The sequence below is a fragment of the Aythya fuligula genome, chromosome 3 (assembly GCF_009819795.1).
Source record: "Aythya fuligula isolate bAytFul2 chromosome 3, bAytFul2.pri, whole genome shotgun sequence".
NCBI classification, from domain to species: Eukaryota; Metazoa; Chordata; class Aves; order Anseriformes; family Anatidae; genus Aythya; species Aythya fuligula.
This window is the reverse complement of record NC_045561.1, coordinates 15,835,670-15,846,808: the sequence shown is the minus strand read 5'-3', so window position 1 is coordinate 15,846,808 and position 11,139 is coordinate 15,835,670.

Genomic DNA, 11,139 nt, shown 5'->3' with positions numbered 1-11,139 from the left:
GAAACAGCAACATGGTTTCACATAACCTTATAGACACCAATAGAATAGCTTTTATTTGTGCTACTTGATGATCTAGCTCTGTGTTTCTGGATCAGTTCTGACCAAGACACTAGTTCAGAGAGAAATCAATTCTTGTCCATCATGAGAATTAATTCATTAAAACTTGTAGGTATACTAATGTAACATTACCATAACAAAATTATTTTAATTTTATTTCATTTCTCACCACTTCATTTTGCTGAAGAAAATGGACCCACTGCCTGGAAGCCTCAGGATTCTGCTTGTAAGGACACAGAGAAAGAGGTGCTGGTGGAGGAGCCAAGGGAATGTGTGGGAGAGAAAAGCTCCACAGCATCCTCCTGCTGCTCACACGCAACCCCTTCTGCACCTGCACTGCCGCAGGAAAGGCTTGACTCGGGGAGGACCCTGAAGGAAGTTTTGGCTAAAGGATGACTTCCACACTTGGAATAGTGCAGCTCTCTGGGAAGCACTGATGTCTGGACCACGGAGGGCCCCCGGGCATGTTCTGGTCTCCCTAGTGCCTTTTGTAGGACTTGTGTGTTACCTCCAGGTGTGCTGGAGGCTTTTGTTGTCCAGACGCAGGTTTTGGCCGAAGCAACAGCCAAGGCAGCTGTGATGATTAGAGGCCTCGTGCTCTCTGGAGGAACAGGAGCAATGCAGTTTTGTTGATGCAGCATCTTTTGTATATATATTAAACAGAAATAGATGGATTTTCAGCTGTGGAAGAAGCTATCAACATTCCTGAACTTACAAGCCCTCAGGACAGCTGGAATCAGGTCCAGAGATCCCTGCCAGCTGTTCCACAGATGTGCCTGTCCAATCTCTCCAAGAAGGCCACTATCCTACAGTAATGTACATGAATAAAAAAGGATGTTGCCTTTAAACCAGAATGGTGACACCTGACATTGGAGCTTTTGTATCAGATCCTGTTGAATTCTAACTCTCCAAATATAAATGTAAAATATCTATGATGATAAAGAACAATGATCTACGAAAGAGGATTTCTCAGTGGGGCTGCTTTACAACCTCTCATCCCCTGAGTCTATACAAATATCCAGGATTGCCCCATCCCAGGTGCAGAATCCAGCACTTGCTCTCGTTAAACTTCGAGTTGTTCATGCTTGCCCAGTCTTCTAATTTGTAAAGATCTCTCTGTAAGGGCTCTCTACACTTGAGGGAGTCAACCACTCAGCATTAAAGAGAACTAGCCCTGAAATACCCTGGGGGAACCCCACTAGTGACTGGACACCAGTCCAGCCAGAGGTAACCCTTTTTACTACAACCCTTTCAGCCCGACCCAGCCAATTGTTCACCCATCTTACTATGCGTTTGTCTAACTGTATGCTGGATATTTTGTCCAGAAGGATACAGTGAGAAACAGCATTGAAAGCTTTGCTGAAATCCAAAAAGATTGCATCAACTGGCTTCCTTTGGCCAACTAGGTGGATGACCTTGTCATCAATGGAAATTAAGTTAATTAAGCAGGACTGTGCCTTTGTGAACCCATGTTGGCTAAGACCAATGACTGCCTTGTCTTTCAAGTGTTTTTCAATAACTCCCAGAATAGGCTTCTCCATAATTTTACCAGGCACTGAAGTGAGACCAGCAGGCCTGTAATTACCAGGGCCTTCTTTCTTACCCTTCTTGAAAGCTGGAAAAATGTTTGCCAGCTTCCAGTCAACTGGAGCCTTTCCAGATTCCCCAGACCTCTAAAAAATAATTGAGAGAAGTCTGTTGATGACATCAGCCAGCTCTTTGAGCACCCTGGAAGGAATCTCCTTGGGCCCCACAGACATATGTGCATCCAGGTGGTGCAGCAAATCCCACACAAGTTCATAGTCAGCTGGGAGTTTATTGTTTCCCTGATTATGGTCCTCCAGCTCAGGGCTGTGGGAGGCCCAGGGCCCTACATATTTCCCCCTTTTGTTGGGCTCCATGCACACATATAATAATGTACATTTATATTCAGCATTTATACATGTATATAATCTTAGATTTAAACTAGAATATATACAGAAATACATATTCAGATATGTACAAAATATATGTCTGTGTACATAATACATACATGTATATATACATACAATGACTTAAACCTTCAAAAGAATTAAAAAAAATGGTACGTGGAGTACAATCGGTAACTTACAGCGTTTCTGAATGCCCTATATGAGGATGTCCCCAAACATGTAGGACAGCCCATCATCTCATGAAAACCAGATTTGATATTTTGAGTGGCATGCAGAGAAAATCTTGCTCAGTGATTAAAGAGCTGTAAACTGTATGCTATAACCAATTGCTGTAACCAATGCTATATGCAAATGCGTAAATTGTTAAGTATAATGTTCAGTGATGAGTGTTTTGATTATGGTCATTTTAGCAAATTTTGATATATGGTTGGAGTAAGATTGGAGGAATGTTAGTTCTATCTTAGATCATCTCAAACCTTGACTCATGTGGGAGATCAGGACATCTTTTTGTTTTTGAGGTATTAGTTTACTATCTTTTTTTCTGCTGTGCCCAAGCAAATCCGTTAGCACCAATGGAAGTTAAAAAGAACCACTGGATACTCTCTATATTTTATCAATGTAAAAAGCTGTGTGGGTTCAGCTAATTTCAGATATCTACCCCACATAAGAGGAAGGGTTTCTGAAAGCAGCATCAGCTTACAAAATGCAAGACTGAACAGCTCCAGTCAACACAGCCAACTTAGTGTGATGATGAGCTCATAAGTGAATCTCACACAATTTTCTGCTGATTCTCTCCATTGCATGTTCAATATGCTCTGTGGCCAGTTAACAAAATACAGAGTTGAAGGACCATCTCTGCTCTTCTACCAACATTCTGTGTTGCTGAAAAGAAAGCGAACAATAATAACTTGGGGAGAAAGAAGGAAGAAGGTCACTGCAATTTTCCCCATGTTGCTGGATGGGGAATATGGCTGAAAAAGCAACTGTGGTAGTGAAGACTGCTGTAGGACAAGAGGCTGGAGCTGCAGAAGCTAGAGGTGAGTGCATGAACAGGAGGGAAATGAGGTGTGAGATTCACATCAGCAGTATGTCTGGCACAGCTGGAGACAAAGCCAAGCTTGTTTTTGATGTTCAGGGCTCCAGAGAACCTCTCTTTCAAACTGTTGATTCACTTTGGTACAAACTTTGAAGTATTTCTTTTGTTACCAGGGTTGGACTAAGTGTGCAGAGTAAGATTAAGTAACATTCCTGATTTCCTGTTCTTTGGATCTTTGACTAAAATCAGCCTTGGGCAGTGATCAAGACCCTTTCTGGTTGTTTGTGGACAAACACGTGACACCTCATGGAATTGCTTTGTGTCCTCTCCACATGCAGCACACCTACCATTGTAGCTGCTTTTTAACAGTTTGTAAATTTGCACTCACATCTTGAAACATACTTGGGACGCTTCTGTCCCCTGCTCATACTTGGATGCCATTGTGATATGTGTCTGTAAGGTACTATGCTGCATGTGTCTGTGCTGCATGGGGACCTGCTAGCCCTGCACAAGCTGTGCCAAGTGTCAAAACTGCCCAGCTGAAGAGATGGAGATGCTACTCAAGCACCACAAGAGCCATTCCCCAGCTCAGTGTATTAGCCTGTGTAGAAGCCTGTACCCTACTAGTCCCAAAGGATGGCACAAGTACCTCAGATACCCAGCAAATCCATGACAACAGGTTTAATGCCAGCAAGCTAGCTGTTGGTGCTTTGATAGTGAATTGGTTTCAAACCTTGATGATCCATGATTGATGGGTTTTGTGAATGTGCCTAAAAGGCCTGGCTTCAAAAGAAAAGGCTTCCTCTACTCAACCAGAGCCATTAATAGTATCAGGTTTGCTGGCCACGATAGTATAAGAATATATCAACCAAACAAAATGCTATGTAATCATTACGATGCTCTTAATCAACTGGAAGGCGCCTTCCTGAATGCCACAGAGGAATGCACCAGCTGGTGCTGAATAGTCTTTCTTCTCTGCAAATAAAGCAGTAATCAACAGGACATCTGAGTCCAAGCTTATTTTCCAGGGCCTCATTCATCTCCTGCTCTTACTCATGAGATTATATTCAGTGCCATTACACTGAAAAGATTAAGTTTTATTCCACAGCCAGGAGTTTCAGCACAGTTGATCCTTCAGCCCAGCACATCCTACCCAGGCAATGAAAGAGTGAGTAATTTTTTGTTTAGAGAATAAAGATAACTTTCAGTTACTCTTTTCTCCCATGCCTTTTATACCCTGCATGATGGCAAGGTCGCAGGTTGGTACTTTTATCTGCTTGGTATGTCTTCATTTCATTTCTACACACCAGCTGTTCAGCCACTGTTAGCAGGAGACATGCCAGCCCACAGACACGTGGTGATAAGGATTTCAAAGTTTGTTAGCTGAAAAAAAGTTTAGACAAAATGTGGCTTTGGCTGTCAGAGACAGTAGAACAACCAGACACAAGTTCTTTGGCAAATATTTTTCTAATAATTCCAGACAGAGAACCTATTTAAAATCTTTGACTGGAACAGGGTGTGAATCTTCCATTTCAGTGCTGGAATATCATCTATGTGAGGGTGACTTTTCTTAGCTTGCTTGAAAAATTTGTCAACAATTGGTTTGCACACATGAAATAGCCATTGTTATTTGTTTTGTACGAGGACCACACACCTTGAGCTTCTCTTGTATGAAGGGAATTTCAAGCAACTTTGTGCATGAAATTCAGACAAATGGTAACTTCCTTGCAGAACTAGGTTGCAATACTGTAATTATCAATACACCCCAACCCCTGTGTGCCCTAGACAGATAGAATCAGGAACTCAGTGATGCTCTTATCATAACATGAAGTCACTGAAACCAATAACCTGGATTGCCTGGGTCACTGCTTTGATACCAGTGATGGCATAACTACACAGCTATCTCTTGATTTGGAAAGAAATTTATTGACATGATTGACAATACTGACAGCAACTGACATGAAAGGGCTGCATCATGTATAAAATATGCAAGAAATCTGCAGTCCTGCTTACCCCATCCACAATCTGACTTCTGTGCAAAAGATGACAATCAGAGAGCATCTCTTAACGGAGTCCTACCTGCAACAGCTCTGGGAAGCTTGTGTTTTCCTCTTGATCTTGGACTCACCATTAGGAAGGCGTCACCACAGGCTCACTGGCCTGTCTAAAGCAAGTCCAAAACTGTCTGACAGCAGAACAACAGATCTGTGCTCTTCCTAATTCAGCCAAAAACATAAGAGCAGAATGAAAACAGATCTCTTTGGCAGTTATTTCAGAGATGCTGAACCCCAGCCCACCACTGTGCAATGATGAGATACTGTTCACTTCCAGTCGCTCCCTGTATCAGCCCCCCTATATATTAGAGGAGCTGATAAGAAGCAGCTGCCTTGGACAGTGTTTTGAAGCTAAGCACTTGGAAATGCTTGAAGATATTTGGATTAAAGGTAGGCCAAATAAAAGATTATATGAGTAGTAAAGCTTATGATGTGCAGTAAGGCTAGGTGTAGCTTCTTCCCCCACCCCCCCCAAGCTTTAAATCAAAACTTTTATTTTGAATAGTAATGTAAAAACATAAAACCTTTGTTACTGAGAGGCACCATAATGAGCATCGAAATCAAAACAAAATACTTTCAGTTAAAAATTTTCTGGCTCTCTTTAAACTGCAGAATGCTTAGTCAGGTATTATACCCAGATGAGAACTTGAACTATTGCCATCTGCCTTAGAACTTTAAGTATAAAAATGAACCACAAATAAATTCATTTCCAATAGTGCAGAATACATGGACTCAAGCTGAAAGCCAATTGTTAAACAAGCAAGTGCTCTCCTAATTGTAACAAAAAGTGAGCGTGATAATACAAGGTGAAAATAAACAGAAAGCAAACAGAACACACCATTGATTGAGTCCTTCATTATCTTTAGCTTTTAATGGAGGAACCTGTGTGTGTGTGTCATTGCTCTTATCTCACTATAGGCAGTAGGCACACACTGTAAAAATCAGTCCCTTCATTTTCTGCTTGAAAAGATCATTGTAAAAAAAAAAAAAAAAAGTGTCAGGGAGTGGAGGTCATGCTGATTTATTGGCAATTAAACCTGCAGGATGTCTGCACTCCTTTCAAAACAAAGTATCTCTGGGTAATTCAGCCTGCCAGATTACATAATGGGCTATCTACTAAAATGCATGAATCTTTTTGTTTGTGCACAACAGAAACAATTGACTTGGTCTTATTTAGGAAATTGCTACTATTTTCTGTAAGGTATTTGTATTACCCATGAAGAGAGGGAGGTAAGTTATTTCTTAAAAATGCAAGATTCTCTCCAATAGTAAAAGTTATGTTTTTATTCCTTACATTGTTGAGAATATAAAGTCTACAGATAAGCTTCCTCCTGCTTAAGTGAAAATAGATGACTCTGCTAAATATATAGTCCAAACGCTAAGGGAGACTATATTTGCTTTACTCGAAGTTTGATTTACCCATTCTTGAGCAGCTACTTCAGCATGGGCTTTCAAACCAGGCTGCTTTGGCATAGCCCATTTGTCATGCTTTTCTAGCTGTATCATTTAGAAGTCTGTAAAATGTCTCCCTTAAGTAGCATAGCTGAACTGACAAAATTTTCACTATTCTGTTTTGGCAGAACCATCTCAAACAGGTTTGGGCTTCCGTAAATACCGAGATAGCATACCAAAAAAACAAATGCAAGTATTCCCACCCAAAGTGGTTCCCAGCATACCAATAATGTCAAGGTCTTTCTAACATAGATAAATTATTAGCTCTGTAAGCAGTTTTGGATATCCAATATTCTAGAGTTTCAGTGTTTTAGTGGTGATCCAACGTGTGTATGTTGGTTCTCAGACGTGCAGCATGCAGTGCAGCAGGGATACCACAGTCAGAAACCAGCTCTGAATATCTTTCCAATCAGTATGGAAAAATTGGTTCTGACCAACCAGATTTAAACAAGAACCTCAAGGCTGAGTCCCAGTTAGGACATAGCAGGAGATGAGAGAGAGAAAAGAGAGCAGGCAGCAGGACTGAGGAAGAAGAAATGGTAAAAATCATGCACTGCACAGGAAGCCTCATGGCTTTGCCTAGGGGGAGGAGAGAGCTCACATGCTGGGCTGGTGGTAGGAGGGAGCAAACCGGGAGACGTTCACAGACAAAAACTGCAGGCAGGATGTTGCCATGCAAGAGCTGAGTAGACAGGCACGCTAACCTGAAGAAGTAATAAGTCTTTCTGAAGCCATCATTTTAAACAAGTTATCAAAGCAAATCTGAGATGCTGTTTGTAACCAGAAGTCCTGGAGGAAGCAGTGTCAAAACAGAGCTGGGGCAGCTCTGTTTTTTGCGATATCTCTTTCTGGGCCTTCGGCCAGATCACTACACTTTGCTAGCAGATCAGCCTTGTGCTGGATGCAGTCTGGCCCTGGTCCTGCCTTGGTCCCTGTCCTTCAGAGGACAGATCAGTGGCTGCCTGGTTTGGGGAGGAGGTGCTTTCATGGCTCTGAGTGGCATGGGTCAGGTCTGGCTGATGCACTCATGGCACAACCCTGTTGTGCCCCTCTGCCCTTGTCTGCTCCTCCCCAGAGAGGCTGACTGCAATTTATGAGAGGCAGATTGCATCTTCCCAGTGGGTTCTCCAAATAATATCCTCCATGAAACAGGTCTGGATGGTGGTCTGCACAGGGAAAGCCTTAGCCCAGGATACCTGGGCTATAAAGACATCTACCATCAACAAAATAGAAGTTCTGAAGATACTGACCCTAACGTGGAAGAGGTGGAAAGGTTTATTTTCTGCCCAGAAGAAAAAAAGAAAAAAACAAACAACGTGAGCTATAAGTGCCCTGAAGAGAATTCGCCTCTGGCAAGAACTGGTGCAAGAGCCTGGAAAGGGAGAGATAGCAGTAAGAGTTTTTGGCCTTGGCAATGCAGGCAGGACTTGTCCTTGAGTGGGCAGCGCCTCCAAGGCCAGCTGGAGCAGGGCCAGCAGGCATCAGCAGCCTCTGCTGAGTCTGCATTGGCTTTGTGCAGAAGGTGACACGAGAACAAGGTAGGGTGGAGGGCACCTCCTGCCACCTCCTCAGCACCTACCCCAACCGTCCGTTTTCCCCTTGCCTCCTGCAGCCACCTCTGGTGGAGTTTTGGGGACTGAAAGTATCACTGGGTGAACACCCTGAGCATCTGTGTGAAGTCCAGTGGTGTAGCACAGTAAGTAATGTCTGCCCTGCCTATTTTAAAGGCCTGTTTTGGGAAATAGCACCGTGTTTATTATATATAAAAGCTCTGCTTTTCTTGGTTGCTGTTTTGCTATAGGTTTTCTTCAGTACCACTTGTTCTTTGCTAGTGTGTGGTAGAAATCCAAGATGTTCTGGAGTCCTTGTGACAGTGCTGGGGGAGCAAAAGGGAGTCCAGGGCAGTGTGAAAGAGTGATTTAATCTCTCCAATCCTAAAATTTCAGAACAAGCAGCTTTCAAGGATTTTGCACAAAGCAGCCTGGCAGTTCAGCCTCTGTGTGGTGGCTCTCCAGCTTCTCATGGGTAAGCGAAGGAGTGGCAGGATGACACAGGTGGCTTTGTCTCTGATGTGGCTGCTCTCAGCCCTCTGCCATCTGCTCCCTCTTGCTCTCAGAAATTGCCCATAGGATTTAGCAGGCAAACTGTATCATTGTAGTGAAGCAGGGATGAAACTCAGCACTCACACCAAGCCAGGAGATGAGCACGCATTCCTCCACCCTCCTGTACCCTGTGCCAGCTTTGATGATACCCACAGAAAATGCTGGGCCTTCGACGAGACCTGGGGCAGTTTTGGGTGCTCCAACACTGCACAGATGAGCTGCTGCAGAATTGCAACTACTCACAGAACCATGGGATCACAGAATCACAGGCACTTCTAGAATATGGTGAGTTGGGATGAATATCAGACAAGGCCGAAAATTGAAGCCTTTCTGAGAATTGTCCTGCACCTTCTCCTGTCCCCCTTCTCAGATCCACTGCTGCATCACTTGTCATTTCACAGGCAGCAAAAGAACAAAGCCGACTCTAGTTGTTGTTGGAGTTTAACCAGGTGGCACAGAAGGTGCTCCAGAAAGCCTTAAAGCTTGCTTATTGCCTTTACTGGATTTTCTACAGCATAGTATAGCTTAAAGCCAGAGAAATCCCTCATGTACGCATGTCCGTGGGGACATGGGGAAGATAAAGATGATGTCTTTTGGAAGGCGCAGAAGCATTTTATTGTATTTGAAGTGTTATGCCACACCATTGTTTAAATAAAATGCCCATTCAAAGTCCAAGGCTTTATATTTTGCTCATTTCCTTGAGGTGGCACTCACTTCAGTTCAGGACGCTTTCGGTTTATAACTTTTTTTTTTCTTTGTGTTTTCATTTTTTTCTTTCACTAAAATGCAAAAAAAAAGTGAGAAGGCACCGGTTCCTACTGAACTCAGACTATATTTTTAAAGAGTAAATGGAAAATTTGTGGGCAGCTCTGCTCTAAATGTCAGGGTGTAAACATAGTCAACTACTGGGTGAGAATGGATGCTACCCTCAGTGGCTGGTGGTGGAGCTTTCATGGAAAATACATTGAAGTCTGACAGATATTTTATTCAAAAAGCCCTCTTTGAGGGGGTCAAGGAGCTGGGCAAAAGGCAAGCCGACACACCCTGGCTTCAACAGGCAAATAGTGCTGGGCAGAGGAACAAAAGAAAGCGTGTGGTGGGGCAGGCGAGCTTGCCAGAGCAGCGGTGGTGCAAGCGCTGCCTGCTCTGCAAATGCAGCCACAGCACCCAGGGCTGCCACGAGAAACACAGTGACCTTGTGTAAAGGCAGTGCCTTTCGGAGCAGTAAACCACAGGACGTGCTTTCTGGCCGAGCGTGTTTGCTCTGCTGAACTTTTAAAAATGTGCAGGTATTGTAGCCTGCATGACATCAGGTGGGGGCACAGCAGTGTGCAGAAATATTGGTGAAGATTGATTCAGCTATAAACTGGCGGATCATCCAGGCAGTAGCTGCTTGATTTAAACGACCACATCAATAATGGCTAGGGATTTATTCAGGCCCTCAGCTTGGGACCCCCTTTGATCTGAACTAGGTAAGGTTTGGTAGCTACCAAGGCAAGACGCAGCACATAGTTTTTGGAGATAGAGGACCAGTAATATAGGTAAAAGAGACCACGACAGGCAAAGTGTTGTTGGTACCTGCGGTGCTCATTCTGTTTTTAATGGCTGGGGAATTGCCTTGAACCTTGGACGTCCTTAGTAATACATAAGTGCACCTCCATTTTCCACCAAGAGGGTGGAAAGGCTCTGGATAACATCTGAAGCTGAAAAAAATAAATACAAAAAAAAAAAAGAAAAAAAAAAAAAGAGAGAAAACAAGGCAACTTGAATGCTGTTTCTGGACGTGGCCATGCCTTACAGTGCAATGGGATGAACCCGTATGTGGACTGAGCCTCTCTGCATCTGGATTTAGTTTACGTTTGGGAGAAAGGTCTGTCTGTGGTATCATGTGCCTGAGTCATCCTCACTCTAAAATAATAATAATAATAAAAAAGGTTGTTCTCTGAATGGCAAACAATTTCAAAATAAATACATATGTGTGGTTCCAGCTAACGTGGAGTGGGGGAATAGGGGAATTCCCTTGAAACACTCACACTTCCCCATTCTCCCTTGCAAAAGAAATGACTGCAGTGCATCAGGGGCAGGCAAAGGCAGTGTCCTGCAGCCAGCAAGGAAGCCTTGGAAGGCTGAACAAACTTTTTTTGTGGTGGCAGATGGGTGCAAAAGAAAACTTCTTCCCGCTGCCTGTGAATGATTTCCCAGCTCCTATTACTACGCTGTAAACCTCTAAGTGCGCCGAGCAAGCAGCCAAGTGCTCGCCCTGCCAGGCTCAGACCCAAAGGCACGGGCGAGCACAATGCGGGGCAAGGCAGAGCAAACATGGCAGCGTGCGGACTTGTGCTGCCGGGATCCTTCTTGTGTGTCAAGTTGACACAAGGGAAGAAAAAAATAAAAGAGGCAGATTTAATCTCTGGGGAAAGCAAGCTGCCCAGGAAACTTTCTCCGGGCGGCCGCTGGCTCGGGGGCAGGGCTAGGGCCGGGGAGCCTCGACGGGAACCGGGCTCCCC